General features: G+C 44.0%; 1 protein-coding gene across 4 annotated transcripts in view; it reads right to left on the bottom strand.

The window, feature by feature from the left end:
• The window catches only part of TMEM45A (transmembrane protein 45A), a 494,464-nt gene that overhangs the window by 304,789 nt on the left and 175,652 nt on the right, over positions 1–14,023 (bottom strand). Inside the window, exon 1 of one of the 4 annotated variants that reach the window (XM_085620486.1) lies at positions 6,027–6,050. The exons of the other annotated variants lie outside the window; for them this stretch is intronic. The gene's annotated coding sequence lies outside the window, so the exon portion shown is untranslated. Of the gene's footprint in view, positions 1–6,026; positions 6,051–14,023 lie in introns of those variants that run through there. 4 annotated transcript variants of the gene reach the window in all.

Genomic DNA, 14,023 nt, shown 5'->3' with positions numbered 1-14,023 from the left:
CTTAAAACGGCCACAGGGCGCGTTTGTACAGTGGTGATTGGAGGGGGCGGGGCCTGAGGTGACGTGTGCAAACACACCCTGTGGTGCGTTTTAAGTTGGTTAAATAATTCCCCTTCAATCCTGAGGGCCCCTGGGGGCCAACTAGCCCACCAGGTGCTTCCAGTAAGCGCCACTGCGCTGCGTTGCAGAGAGGTGGTCCAGGACGTGTCCCTTTTTACACCTCTCTGCAACGGCGCTTACTGGAGGTACCTAGTTGGCTAGTTTGACACAAGGGACACTCAGGATTCAAGGGGACTTTATCCACCAAATTAAATCGGCCACAGGGCGTGTTTACACACGTCAGCTCACCCCCCCCCTCCCTTCACCAGTGTGCAAACGCACTCTGTGGTGCATTTTAAGAGGACGTTTTAATCCCCCTGCCGTGTTATGTACTAGGGCCTTACAGAGGAGGTCATGCTAATCACAGGGGTACCCCAACGCATAGTGTTCCCTAGTGTATGTAGGTGTTTTAACTGTATTCTAAGTGTCTTTTAGCATAGCACTGGCTCTAGGACTGGTTAGTCAGTTACCACCAGTACCCATTTGAAAAAGTTGAGGGTACAGGATGATTTTGCAACAAGGCCTCTCTCTGCTCCTCTGTTTGTTCTTTCTGCACGTCTTCCTTCTTCCTGCACTTTTCTTCGTCTTTGAGGACTTCTGTTGCTTCTTTCTGCATTTTGTTTCTGCTTTCTGTGTGTTTTTTTCATTTTTCTTCACATGTCCTACCTCTGTAGGCATAGTTAGAAACTATCATTTAAAAAACCTTAGAAATTAACTGAAAAAAACATAGGTTTCAGGCACATTATAGTTACAAATTAGCATTTAAAAAACCTTAGAAATTCACTGAAAAAACCATAGGTTTCAGGGGCATTATAGTTAGTTGGATAGTAATGTCATGAGTGATGTCACTGACCATGTCATGAGTGATGTAATATGTGACGTCATCAGCAGTGCATTGCGGGCGCGCGAGTTATAGTTAGCTGAACTAACTAAAACGGGGGAATTTCAATGGTTTAGTACGAGTGATAGTCCAACTTAACTATAATGCCCTTGAAACCTATGTTTTTTTCAGTGAATATATATACACACACACACACATATATATATATACACACACACATATATATATATATATATTCACTGAAAAAAACATAGGTTTCAGGCACGTTATAGTTAGAAATTAGCATTTACAAAACCTTAGAATTTCACTGAAAAAAAACATGTTTCAGGGATGTTATAGTTAGTTGCACATTTCACTCGTACAAAACCATAGAAATTCCCCCGTTTTAGTTAGTTTAGGCAACTATAACTCGCGCCCCCGCAATGCACTGCTGATGATGTCACACATTACATCATTCATGACATGGTCAGTGACATCACTGATGACATCACTGATGGCAATCCTTTTTTTTTTCTCTGGCAATCCTTTATTTATTTTTCTGTTAAATATTTTTCTTGTACTAATTGTTTATTCTTCTTCTTACGTTGTAGTCTATTGTCATTGGATATAATTTCTCCATGTTAGATTAATGAATTTGTTTTGTTAGATTGACATAACCAATTTACCAACAACTTTTTTACAAATCTGTCGTAAACTGAGAATACGATTAGGATATAAAAAGGATTTTCTTATTTTAGAAATCAATATTAGGATTGTTTGGTTTTTTTAATTTAATATGTGTATTTCAATTGATTATGATGTGAATTGTCTTTATGTGGATTTATGTGATGTTTGTATTGTTAATATGACATATGAAGACTGTTTGTCTTTGTTTTTAATATACATGGTGTTTTTTAAGATATTAATGTTTGTTTATGGTCTTATGTATAGTTGAAGCTTGTTATGTGTCGAGCTTGGTTGTCATATTGTAATGGATTTTTATGTAATTTTTACAGCCCTGAAGAAGATCCTTGACAAAAGGGACGAAACACGTTGGCTGTTTGCCGTTTTCTTTGGAATAAAAATAAGATAAATGGACATTACCCGTGGTCTTGAATGACTCTTGTTGAGTGCACCTTCCTTATTTGTTAAATCTTTGAACTCAGTAGCATCATTCAACGACGGATGCTGGAAGTGGATGCACCGTTCTTTGATAATATGAATTTTGGGAATTTAAGTGCTTAACCCTTGTCTGTCGTTGGTGGCTTTTTCTGTTCATGTACACCTTGGTATATATATTATCTACTGGCGGTTGCCAGTAGATAGTTATAGTTAGGACCTAGTGTCCATAAGAAACACGTTTTTTGTTTTCCCAATAACTTTGGCACTGGTTGACGAATCTTCATGAAATTTTGAAAACTCGTGGGGTGCTCCGGTCAGCTCCCATCTTAAAACTTTCAGGGTGATTCGGTAAGCAGGGGCCGAGAAAACAGGGGGGTCTCAAAACGTGTTTTCTCCATGTTATTTTCCATAGGAAACTTTAGACACAGCTACAGCCCGAACTGCTGAATGGAATTACACCAAATTTGGCAAAAAGGTAACCCTTGTTTCAGAAAGAACTCTTTTTGTTAAATGGTGTAAATCCATTCAGTAGTTCCAGAGAAATTAAAAAAAAAGAGGTCAGAAAATCAATTTCCCATAGGAAACTTTAGACACGGCTACAGCTAGAACTACTAAACGGATTTTCACCAAATTTGGCAAAAAGGTAGCCCTTTTTTGAGAAAGAACTCTTTTTGTTAAATGGTGTAAATACATTCAGTAGTTGCTGCAAACATTCTAAAAATAAAAGTTTCAATATCTATGGCCGTGGTGGATCCGCGGACCCTCCCGACCATGAGCTTTATTCTAATTGGCTGTCAACACTCCAAACCAGGAAGTGTTGGCAGCCATCTTGTGAATAGGTATAGTCACAAGAAATCAGAATAAAAAATGCAAAAAACAAGAAAAGGGGGCAGGGTAGAAACACCCTGACCCCCTAGGCCTGCTCAGGGGGTCCCACAAAAACAAAGTTTTTTTTAAAAACGGCAAAATTCGGGGAGGATCTGCAAATCCCGCCATGAAAATAATTTTTTTTAAAACCGCGGACTCCCGCGCTTCATTATTATTTAGCCCTGGGTGGGCCAAGTCCCGGGGGCATGGAGAAATGTAATATAGGAGGCCCAGGGAGACCCCCGCAGCCCTGGGGACTGCCTCCCCCGGGGCTTTTCTTAAATATTTGCGGGAGCACACTGCCCACCGCAGCTCCAGGGGACAGCCACCCTCCGGGGCTTGTTTTAAAAAAAAAAAAAAAACCTCTGTGGGGACCACCACCTCCCCGGGTCTGCGTTAAATCCATTGTTCTTTTGCCCATTACGCCACCCCAGCTTCGACCCAGCCATATGCAAATCAGTCTTGACCCTGTGCCCCATGGGAACAGTCCAGACCGAACTGCCAGGCCAGGTCCTCCCTGGACCGGAAACAAGCATCCTGGGACCGGTTTCAGGGTATCTCACCCTTCTGCAGCCAGGCTAGCTTGAATCCAGTGGCACAGTGAGCAAGGGACCCACGCTGGGCATACCCATCCCACTTAGGGCGCAAAGTGTTGCAGCAATAAATCGATGGACGGAATGCTGACAATACAGACATTCTAACCAGTCAAAACACCTAGGTTAAATCCATCATTCATTTGCCCATTACGCCACCCCAGCCATATGCAAATCAGTCTTGACCCTGTGCCCCATGGGAACAATCCAGACCGAACTGCCAGGCCAGGTCCTCCCTGGACCGGAAACGAGCATCCTGGGACTGGTTTCAGGATATGTCACCCTTCTTCAGCCAGGCTAGCTTGAATCCAGTGGCACAGTGAGCAAGGGACCCACGTCTGGGCATACCCATCCCACTTAGGGCGCAAAGTGTTACAGCAAACAAATGATGGATACAATGCTGACAATGCAGACATTGTCCCCCAGTCAAAAGATCTGGGTTAAATCCATCGTTCTTTTGCCCACTACGCCACCCACAGCTTGGACCCAGCCATATACAAATCAGTCTTGACCCTGTGCCCCATGGGAACAGTCCAGACCGAACTGCCAGGCCAGGTCCTCCCTGGACCGGAAACAAGCATCCTGGGACCGGTTTCAGGGTATGTCACCCTTCTTCAGCCAGGCTATCTTGAATCCAGTGGCACAATGAGCAAGGGACCCACGTCTGGGCATACCCATCCCCCTTAGGGTGAAAAGTGTTACAGCAAACAAATGATGGACGGAATGCTGACAATGCAGACATTCTCCCCCAGTCAAAAGATCTGGGTTAAAATCCATCGTTCTTTTGCCCACTACGCCACCCCAGCTTGGACCCAGCCACATGCAAATTAGTCTTGACCATGTGCCCCATGGGAACAGTCCAGACCGGACTACCAGGCCAGGTCCTCCATGGACTGGAAACAAGCATCCTGGGGCCGGTTTCAGGATATGTCACCCTTCTTCAGCCAGGCTAGCTTGAATCCAGTGGCACAGTGAGCAAGGGACCCACGTCTGGGCATACCTTTCCCACTTAGGGCGCAAAGTGTTACAGCAAACAAATAATGGATGGAATGCTGACAATGCAGACATTCTCCCCCAGTCAAAAGATCTGGGTTAAATCCATTGTTCTTTTGCCCACTACGCCACCCCAGCTTGGACCCAGCCATATGCAACTCAGTCTTGACCCTTTGCCCCATGGGAACAGTCCAGATCGAACTGCCAGGCCAGGTCCTCCCTGGACTGGAAGCGCCACAGAGCTGCATTGCAGAGAGGTGTAAAAAGGGGCGTGGCCTGGACCACCTCTCTGCAACGTAGCGCAGTGGCGCTTACTGGAGGTACCTAGTGGGCTAGTTGGACCCCAGGGTCCCTCAGGATTCAAGGGGACTTAATCCCCCAACTTAAAACGCACCACGGGGCGTGTTTGCACACTGGTGAAGGGAGGGGGCGGGCCCTGAGGTGACATGTGTGTAAACACACCCTGTGGGCGTTATAAGTTGGGGAATTAATTCCCTTTCAATCCTGAGGGTCCCTGGGGGCCAACTAGCCCACTAGGTACCTCCAGTAAGCGCCACTGCGCTGCATTGCAGAGAGGTGGTCCAGGCCACGCCCCTTTTTACATCTCTCCGCAATGCAGCTCTGTGGCGCTTACTGGAGGTACCTGGTGGGCTAGTTGGACCCCAGGGACCCTCAGGATTCAAGGGGACTTAATCCCCAAACTTAAAAAGTGCCATGGGACGCGTTTGCACAGTGGTGAAGGGAGGGGGCGGGGCCTGAGGTGACATGTGTGCAAACATGCCCTGTGGCGCGTTTTAAGGTGGGGAATTAATTCCTATTCAATACCGAAGGGTCCCTGGGGGCCAACTAGCCCACCATGTACCTCCAGTAAGCGCTACTGCGCTGCGTTGCTGAGAGGTGGTCCAGGCGACGCCCCTTTTTGCACCTCTCTGCAATGCAGCTCTGTGGCGCTTACTGGAGGTACCTGGTGGGCTACTTTGATCCCCGGGTTCCTCAGGATTCAAGGAGACTTAATCCCCCAACTTACAACGCGCCAGGGGGCGCGTTTGCAGAGTGGTGGAGAAAGGGGCATGGCCTTTGTCTACCTCTCACCAATCCCACTGCGTGGGGCTTACTGAAGGTAAAAGGTAGTATAGAACAAAATGGTCCCAGCACAACATGAACAATATAAATCAAACATCAACGAATAAATAGACAGAAAATCTGAAGAAAAAGTTCAAGTGTTATTTAATCACACTGAACTTCAATGTTCATGTATTTAATTCACACTTTAAGTAAATAACATTCCACAAGACATAGTAGATGTGCCCAAAAAAGGGGGGGTTGGGGAGGGAAGGGTCAGTGAATTAGTGTGACAATTGAGGGATAAGTGAAAGGAACAGTATATACACTTATTGACAATCAAATTGATAGGCATGTTTCATTCAATGCCACATATTTTGCATAGATCTAATCTCAAAATGCGATACAGTAAACATAGATGTCACCATGTAGGATGAGAATCACAGTGCAACATGCACGGTTGATATTACTGGCAGTTGTGTTGTGTCGACGTTTCGACCCCTTGATTCGTGTAGGTGTTCGTTGAGACCTTACAAAATGGGGTCTTCCTCAGGACAGGGGTACAAGTGGGAAGGAGGAAGGGCACCTAAAGGGTTAATACAAAGAGTATAATGTGTCAGATCTATAGTTGGGGTCATGACATCTAAGAGAACAAGAATACATCCAAGTTCAGAAAATTACCGTTTCTGCCTTGCTGGCATGTATCTAAGGCGCGGTGTGTCATCAAAGAAAAGGGGGGTCGAAGATCCTCCCAGCGGTACAACGAAGAGAGTGATGGCCACCTAAAAAAATGAGGTGCTTATTAGTAAAGGCCTCTCAAGAAATTGAGGTCCCAAATTTAAAGAGATTGGCATCAAACTTACTCTGCCAAAGGGGGAACCGATCCCCTATTAATTTTCTGGAGGCAGTTCAAAATCTGCCTGTACACAGCCGTGGATAAAATTACGTAGGGTGGCGCGAGACAAGAGGCACAACATCCGCTTGATCACCGTAGAGAAATGAATCTACGAGTTAAAAGAGGAGGAATAAAAACAGTGCTATGGACCTAGTAGCTAACTCTATAGTAGCAAACAGGTGGAACTATTAATTGATGACTGAAGAGGGAAAAACGCCGGACAATTTATGATGATGGAGGGGATTGTGAAGGTTAACTACCCAGACATTTATCGATCTCAGTTTCAGCCCCTTCCCAACAGACCAATCATACAAGAAATGGGGATGCCCTGCTGTATAAACACTAACCGCCTAAACCCTTAGTGACTCAGATGGCGATAGCCAGAGCTCTGAAAGTATTTCATTCGAGCCAAAAAGAAGCACTGAACCTCAAGCGCTGCACTAGGGATCGTGACACTGCGCTAAACGCGAGGCAAATCAGTGTAATGCAACGTTGCCGGCGATATAATCGGTAGATGCCATGGTAGTAAAGTGCGGGGGTTTATTACAATCTAACCGTGAATGAGTATCTCCAAGGGAGACAGGACTCACCCTCTTTGTGTGCTGTCCATCCGTTAGTGTGAAGGAGCGCGAAACCTTCCCATCCAGGGATATTTGACGGGAGACGCGGAGAAACACATGATCTCTGTTACCGTGCCACCGCTAAATGCCGGTCTTAAAGTATGAAAGGGGAAGGGAAGACAGACTTGTAACTAGCGCTTGGTGCGAGTAAACGCTTTAAGTGTTCACATCCCTAATCTTAAAATCAGTAGAGGAATGGAAACAAAAGGCTATGAAGTCTCTCTTAACAATACATATACAGATGAATGTCAGGTAAGTAATAATACATTAATTGTCCACAATGTAACATCTTGAAGAATGCTCATGGTAAACAAATGCAATAAAAGAGAATCCAATTCGAAACCTCAGTTACGCAAAGTTGCTGAATTAAGCGCTGAGAGGTTATATTAACATTGATGATGGTGAAATCAATCTACATTAGATGTCTCGGTGAACAACAAATTCACATTACCTCAATACAGATATTACAAAAATATTTTGGAAATACGTTAGGACAGGTCTTAAGAGGCAGCATTTATACCAACGTTTTCATATCAGAAAAAACACAGACTCTAGAGACTTCAATGGATGCACATGTTGAAAGGCAGGGGGAAGGGGAGGTTCATTGAATTCATCAGAAACTACAATGGTTAGGAACAGCCCTAAAATGCCCCCTGAGGAATCTACCACCCTTATAGATATGTAAATATGAGCATGTGATGGGATTCAGGGACAAATTCAGGTGTACAGACATGCTAGTTGTGCATTACTGCAGTCGAGTTCGTTTAGCCTATTGGCTATTGTGTCCAAACGTATCATCCATTTCGATTCCCTCAGGTTCAAGATCGCAGACAAATTACCACCTCTCGGCCCCAACTTGACCTTTTCAAGTACCAACCGCTGTAGATCTTCTGGGTTATGGTTCTTCAGACCGCAGTGTTCCACTAATGGGGCCCCTACTACGGTGCATCGAATCCTACTGTGGTGCTGAAAAATCCTAGATTTAATCTTCTGTTGCGTTTGACCTATGTAAAGTGACCCACAGGGACAGATTATGCCATAGATCACATTGACCGAATAACAGTTTGTAAATGAATTGAGAATGATTGTATGTTCCTTGTAGACAAAGGTTTTTGTAGCAATGGTGGTGTCACAGGCCTTGCAATGTCCACATTTAAAGTGTCCAATCACTGGTTGAAGGTTCCAGAGGGATTGAATAGTTAGTTTTTTGACGGTCTCTAGAAAAGAGTGGACCACATGATCCTTGACGCTCATAGCCTTCTTAAAAGAGTGCATTGGTGGATTAGGTTGATCAATATCGTCTGCTACCAAACTCCAGTGCTTGTTTATTACTTTTTTGATTGCATTACTTCTTGTGGAAAAAGTGGTAACGCAGATCATTCTCTGTAGTGACATGTCCTTTTTGTCTTGGGGTGTCAGTAGTGTCTCTCGAGGGTTAAACCAGGCTTTTTTCTGTGTCCTCTTTACCAGTCTTCTCGGGTAACCTCTTGTTAGCAATCTGTTTCTTAAGTCCTCGGATTCAACCATGTAGTCCTCCTTCTTGGTGCAATTCCTGCGAATCCTCAGGAATTGGCCCACCGGTAGGTTGTCTCTCAATCCACGTGGGTGATGGCTGTTATATCTGAGAAGAGAGTTACGCTCAGCCGGTTTACGATATAATGTAGTGTGCAATTTATTTTCTTCACAATAGATCTTAATGTCAAGGAAAGCTAGCTCTTTACTGTCCGATTGTACCGTAAATTGGATGTTATGGTTACATTGGTTAAGCCAGCCATGGAAAATGGCCAAATCAGTGGAATCGCCGTTCCAAATGATCAGTATATCATCGATATACCGTTTCCACAGATTGACCCGGTGGGAAAAGGGATTGTTATTAAAAACAAACGATCTCTCGAAATGGTCCATGTAAATGATTGGCAGATCTGGGGCGAAGGCTGCTCCCATCGCGACGCCCTTTGTTTGTATGTAGTATTCTCCTTGAAAATAGAAGAAATTTTTCTTCATAGCAATCGTCAGTAGAGTAATGATAAATTCTGTGGGTACTCTCATAGGGGATGGTCGTGTATTCAGAGCCTCTCTCATTATTGTCAGGGTCGGTTCTTGAGGGATACTTGTATACAGAGATACAATATCACATGTTACAAGTAGTTGACTGCAGGGATTGAAAGGTAGTTGATCTATCAATGTGATGGTTTGCATGGTATCCCTTAAATATGCGTCAGTGTTCTCTGCCAATGGTTTAAGAAAAAAGTCCACATATTTGCATAGGGGCTCAAGCAAAGAGCCACATCCAGAGACAATAGGGCGTCCCGGTGGATTGCGCATGTCCTTGTGGATTTTGGGCAAGGTATATATTGTTGGTAGTCGAGGGTGTTTCTGGTTTAGGTAGTCAAACTCCAACTTGCTCAAAACACCTTGTTCATGTGCTTCAGAAGTGATTCTCAGGATTTCATCCGCCAGCTCGTTTGTGTGGTCCGACCTCAGTTTAGAATAGCTCACCCCATCTTGGAGCTGTCTCATAATCTCCGCTCTGTAAGCTGTTGTGTCCTGGATCCCGATTGCGCCGCCTTTATCTGCAGCTTTTATGACTATGTCCTTGTTGTTCTTAAGATTTGTCAAGGCTGTCTTCTCCAATTTGCTGGTATTCGGAATCGTGTGTTTGTGCGTTGACAACAGTTTCATCACATCCATCAGTACCATACTTTCATATGCTAGAATCCTATTGGTCATAGTGTTTGTCGGGGGGACAAAGGTGGATGGAACTCTTAATCCTGTCACTGAATGCGATGAATTCGTCGTGGAGTGTTTGAAAAAGTATCTAAGACGGATTTTGCGGAAAAAACTGTGTAGCTCTATCCTTGTAGCAAAATTATTCGGGTAAGACGTGGGTACAAAAGATAAACCTTTAGACAGGATTCTTTGTTCATCTTCCTTTAGGGTATAGGATGAAATATTAACCACAGGGTTATCGTTAGCTCCTACCATCTGTATACCTTGCGTCGTGTCGATATTTCCCCGTGGTTCTCCGGTTGGAAGCGAACCTGTTTCGCCGTGGAGGCCCGGCCCCTCTCCCAGTTCGTAGTAGTGGGTTGACGGCCTCTCTGTGCACCCCTCTGCCAGTTGCCTTATCCTCTGGGCGGTCTCCATTGGCCCTCGCCTAAAAAAGAAGGATAGTAGCCTTGTGGGGGATACCAGTTGTCCCGGTAGCTCTGATCAGAACTGGTGCCTGGTTGTTCGTTATCGCTTTCAGAGCTCAATGATGAATCAGAGAAGGTGGTAAAATTCCTTCTGCCTCTATAGGAGCCCCTACCTCTGCCGGTAAATCTTCCCTGGGTGTCTTGCTTGTAGTAATCCTCGTTGAGGTAAGGATAAGTGTTCTTTTTCTCGTAAAAACGGATATCTTTGGATAGTTTGTCAAGCTTCTTATTCTGGGTAGTGGTTTCAAAATCTTTCAATGATTTAGTCAGGTTTTCCAAAGCCTCGTAAGCATTCGTCAATGTTGAGTCCCCTGCAATTACCTGTTTAAGGGATGCAATTTCTCTGGAAAGTGTTTGAACCTGCTCAGCTGCGGTTTCAACCCCCAACACCATCCAATGACGAGAGGCGTTGTTTGCCACAAAACTGAAACCTTCCTTAAATTTGGGTATATCTACGAAGATTGCCGGTTCGTTCTTAATCTGGAGCCCAACAGGTATTACGTTGGCCTGGAGGTATTTCGTAAGCAGATGACCATGAAGGCGAGTACGAATAAGTTTCTTCTCAAGGCGTTCTAGACGTACAAACTTGTCATTCAATGTAAAATCAATATTAGGAGTGTCAGAAGATAGAAATTGGTTCGCAGGGTCCTGTAGCAACTGATTAATATACTCCTCAGTATATGAAAGAGTCTCACTCTCTACCATCTTGGTAGGCAGTGATATATCACTAAGAAAACCTCGCAGGTATGCACCTGCTCTGAAGTAGTTATAGAAAGGGTATACCCAAAATCACTGGGACCTGAGTGTAGGACAGTATAGAACAAAATGGTCCCAGCAAAACATGAACAATATAAATCAAACATCAACGAATAAATAGACAGAAAATCTGAAGAAAAAGTTCAAGTGTTATTTAATCACACTGAACTTCAATTTTCATGTATTCAATTCACACTTTAAGTAAAAAACATTACACAAGACATAGTAGATGTGCCCCAAAAAAGGGGGGGTTGGGGAGGGAAGGGTCAGTGAATTAGTGTGACAATTGAGGGATAAGTGAAAGGAACAGTATATACACTTATTGACAATCAAATTGATAGGCATGTTTCATTCAATGCCACATATTTTGCATAGATCTAATCTCAAAATGCGATACAGTAAACATAGATGTCACCATGTAGGATGAGAATCACAGTGCAACATGCACGGTTGATATTACTGGCAGTTGTGTTGTGTCGACGTTTCGACCCCTTGATTCGTGTAGGTGTTCGTTGAGACCTTACAAAATGGGGTCTTCCTCAGGACAGGGATACAAGTGGGAAGGAGGAAGGGCACCTAAAGGGTTAATACAAAGAGTATAATGTGTCAGATCTATAGTTGGGGTCATGACATCTAAGAGAACAAGAATACATCTAAGTTCAGAAAATTACCGTTTCTGCCTTGCTGGCAGGTATCTAAGGCGCGGTGTGTCGTCAAAGAAAAGGGGGGTCCAGATCCTCCCAGCGGGACAACAAAGAGAGTGATGGCCACTTAAAAAAATGAGGTGCTTATTAGTAAAGGCCTCTCAAGAAATTGAGGTCCCAAATTTAAAGAGATTGGCATCAAACTTACTCTGCCAAAGGGGGAACCGATCCCCTATTAATTTTCTGGAGGCAGTTCAAAATCTGCCTGTACACAGCCGTGGATAAAATTACGTAGGCTGGTGTGAGACAAGAGGCACAAAATCCGCTTGATCACCGTAGAGAAATTAATCTACGAGTTAAAAGAGGAGGAATAAAAACAGTGCTACGGACCTAGTAGCCAACTCTATAGTAGCAAACAGGTGGAACTATTAATTCATGACTGAAGAGGGAAAAACGCCGGACAATTTATGATGATGGAGGGGATTGTGAAGGTTAACTACCCAGACATTTATCGATCTCTGTTTCAGCCCCTTCCCAACAGACCAATCGTACAAGAAATGGGGATGCCCTGCTGTATAAACACTAACCGGCTAAACCCTTTGTGACTCAGATGGCGATAGGTAGGCTAGTTGGCCCCTAAAGGACCCCCAGCAGTGAAGGGGACTTCAATCCCCATCCATGAGCATGCCAGGGAACGCGTTTGTAGAGTGGTGGGCAAAGTACTTACCAGTGCTGCTGTGTGGGACTGACTGGAGGTAATAGTTTAGGTAGTTGGCCCCCAAAGATGTCCTAGGGGGGCAATTACCCCTCTTGTTACCTCCAGTAAGTCCCACACAGTGGGAATCCTAAGACGTCTTCGGAGGCCATGGCCCCCTTACTCTACCACTCTGAAAACGTGCCTCGTGGCAGACTTCGGGATGGGGGATGAAGTCCAATTTAGTCCTGAGGGAGTTTGGGGGCCAAGAATCCCTCCTGGTACCTCCTATAAGTCCTACACAGCGGAATTCCTGAGCGCTGGTTGGACGCCCAGCACCCTTTCTCCAAAACTCTGCAAATGCGACTACTAGTTAAAGTAGCATATTTCTGCACCTCTGACTTAGAGGTAGTTTTAATCCCCCTGCCCTATTATGTACTAGGGCCTTACAGAGGAGGTCATGCTAATCACAGGGGTACCCCAACGCATAGTGTTCCCTAGTGTATGTAGGTGTTTTCGCTGTATTCTAAGTGTCTTTTAGCATAGCACTGGCTCTAGGCCTGGTTAGTCAGAGTCAGTTACCACCAGTACCCGTCTGAAAAAGTTGTGGGCACAGGATGATTTTGCAACAAGGCCTCTTTCTGCTCCTCTGTTGGTTCTTTCTGCACATGTCTTGCTTCTTCCTGCACTTTTCTTCGTCTTTGTGGACTTCAATTGCTTCTTTCTGCATTTCTTTTGCTTCTTCCTGTGCGTTTTTTATTCTTTCTTCACATGTCCTACCTCTGTAGACTTAGTTAGAAACTAGCATTTAAAAAACCTTTGGAATTCACTTAAAAAACCATAGGATTCAGGCACGTTATAGTTAGAAATTAACATTAAAAAACTTTAGAAATTCACTGAAAAAAACATAGGTTTTAGGGAAAGTTATAGTTAGTTGGACATTTCACTTGTACAAAACCAGCGAAATTCCCCTGTAATACTTAGTTCAGCTAACTATAACTCGCGCCCCCGCAATGCACTGCTGATGACGTCACATATTACATCACTCATGACATGGTCAGTGACGTCAATGATGACATCTCAAATGACATTCACACAGTTTAGTCACTAACCCATGCATTCAGTAATATACGTTTAATCACTCACTTATAGAGTCAGTCATGCACCTACTAAATCATCCATTCAGACACTTATACACCCACTCATTCTTCAATACGCCTTTCCCTATATATATTAAACATATTTAAACTTTACAGAAACACACAGTCACTGGATGATGTAATCAGTGATGTCATCAGTTATATCATTTTAGATGTAATCAGTGATGTCATCAGTGATGTCACTGACCATGTCATGAGTGATGTAATATGTGACGTCATCCGCAGTGCATTGCGGGGGCGCGAGTTATATTTAGCTGAACTAACTATAACGGGGGAATTTCTCTGGTTTTGTACGAGTGAAATGTGCAACTAACTATAACTTTCCCTAAAACCTATGTTTTTTTTAGTGAAAATATATATATATATATATATATATATATATATTCCACAGCAGGATCCCAGGGGTACCACCATCCAAAGAAAGGCGCAACACCAGGAAATAGACTACAAAGGCAAAGTTGAGAGTTAAATGATGATTTATTCAAGCATCAAGTGTCCAAA

This window comes from Triturus cristatus, chromosome 8, assembly GCF_964204655.1.
Source record: "Triturus cristatus chromosome 8, aTriCri1.1, whole genome shotgun sequence".
In the NCBI taxonomy this organism is placed as follows: domain Eukaryota; kingdom Metazoa; phylum Chordata; class Amphibia; order Caudata; family Salamandridae; genus Triturus; species Triturus cristatus.
The sequence above is the reverse complement of the archived record's forward strand: the minus strand, read 5'-3'. Positions and strand labels throughout refer to the sequence as shown.